Source organism: Triticum aestivum, chromosome 3A (genome assembly GCF_018294505.1).
Source record: "Triticum aestivum cultivar Chinese Spring chromosome 3A, IWGSC CS RefSeq v2.1, whole genome shotgun sequence".
NCBI lineage: Eukaryota > Viridiplantae > Streptophyta > Magnoliopsida > Poales > Poaceae > Triticum > Triticum aestivum.
In genome coordinates, this window is record NC_057800.1 from 694,610,025 (window position 1) to 694,612,086 (window position 2,062).

The window sequence follows — 2,062 nt, forward strand, 5'->3', positions numbered from 1 at the left end:
TAGGGATAGAATGTGCGTGCATGTGTTCATACGGGCGAGTGTATGCTCGTCTATGTGAGCAATTTTGATTGTATTGTGCTAAAAAAAGCAATGTGCAGAACTCCCCTAAAAAATAATGTGCAGCACATTTATTGGCGTGCAAAAAAATTGTACCTATTATTAGGTATATATATCTACTACTGCCCAAAAAGTCAGTACTCAGAAAGCTTCCTCAGCGTGTATATATGGATGAGCTCGCTGCTTGCCAGCAGAATATATATGAATGAGTTAATTAACCCAGTCATATCCAAATTAAAGCTAGCAGGAAAAACAAAGGCACCTCGATAAATTGAAAATGATCTACAATCTTAATCACTGAAGTTGGAAAACAATGTACTTGAGCTGATCCAAGTTGCGCAGCATCAACTAATTTGCCACATAAATATTAATCTGGACACCTAATCAGATCGAATCGATCATGCATCATTCTCCAATTAATTCCAACTCCGCCGTGTCGCGGTCGCCGGCCCCGGCCGTCGTGGTCGCGGTCCATCCATCGATCCTAGTGATCCTCTTCCTTTACTTGTCTTTCATCCATCTCCAACACACAACAGATAAATTAATCAGAAGAACAACTACTCTTCTCTGCTACTACGTACCCACTAGCAGCTACTCCTAATTCCGACACTAGCTAGCTGGTCACCTCTCTAATAAGAATATGGAGAGAGTAATTAAGGTGTAGCTAGCTAGCTCTTGCGGGGTAGATCAAGCAAGAAGATGGACGCGTGCCTGATCTGATGATGGAGTAGGTATTAGTGGTTCAAAACTGCCTGCCGGTGCCGGGGCCGGTGTTATCCCTCCTGTCCATGGCTTCGAACATGAAATTACCGGAGCCGCTGGCGCCGGCGCCGGAGGTGGAGGCGTCGGGGACGGGGAGGCCCCCGCGGGAGGAGGCGGCGGCGGCGGCGCGGTCGCCCTCGAGCTCCCGGAACTTGAGGAGGTACCTGCGCATGGGGTCGACGTAGTCGTCGAAGCCGAGCGCGGAGAAGGCCCAGCAGACGTCGTCGCCGTTGACGGTCTTGCGCTTCTCCTTGTGGCACTTGTCGGAGGCCTCCCCGGTGACGAAGCTGATGAACTCGGACACGCACTCCTGCATCGTCTCCTTGGCCTCCTTGGACACCTTGGCGTTGGGGGGCAGCACCTGCTTCATGATCCGCCCCACGTTGGCGATGGGCAGCAGCCGGTCCTGCTCCTTGATACCCTGGTCCCCCGACCCGCCGCCGCCGTGCAGCCGCTCCGGCGGGCTGCCCCCGCCCCCGCCCCCGCCCCCGCCGCCGACGCCGCTGCCGCTCCCGCTGCCGCCGCCGAGATGGGTATAGTGGTGGTCGGCCATCGATCGATCTGCTCCTTCGATCTTGGGTCGCTGGCTAGCTAGCTAGGCTCCCGTCTTTTATACGGGCGGTGCGTGGGCGTGACCAGCTTGGGAATTGAATGGACTGGACACGGCGGGGCGGTGCAGCGCAGGAGCGTGGCGAGGCGAGCTACTTTTCTCTCGCCGTGGTGCTTACACTTGTAACCGGCTGGTGGCGGAGCGGGTACATATATAAATGAACGAGGAGGGAGAATATGCCGGGCTGTGTTGGTGTCTGGGCTGGGCGCGTTGAAATGTCTCCGCCTGCGGCCTCGTGCTCCTGCTCGTGGCTCTGGCTCTGTCCGTCTGGGTGACGACGACGACTGGCTCTCAGTGCCTGCACCCCTGCAAACCTACGCACCTACTGCACTGTAGCTACGCAGCGGCCGGAGCTGGCCTTCCTTAATCACGCACGCGGCGGTGCTCAGGCCCGCCGGCCGGCCTGCCTGACTGGTTGATTTGTTTTCGATTTCCATTGTCTGTTCATGGCCGGCCCCGTGCCAATGCAGTGTCTTCGACCGCCACACGGACATCTTCGCGAGGGTATTTCGTCTTCTGAAATGGCATTATGTGCCCTAGGGGAGGAGTTGGAACTGCTAGGACACATGATCAGAGACAAACATGTTGTTTGTTTCCAGGATTGGATACTTCTAAAAAGAGTGAAATGCATGG

At 55.3% G+C, this 2,062-nt stretch overlaps 1 pseudogene; it reads right to left on the minus strand.

The window, feature by feature from the left end:
- Positions 1 to 305: 305 nt before the first annotated feature.
- LOC123063280 (nuclear transcription factor Y subunit B-1-like) lies at positions 306 to 1,294 on the minus strand (annotated as a pseudogene).
- Between the last annotated feature and the right edge of the window lie 768 nt (positions 1,295 to 2,062).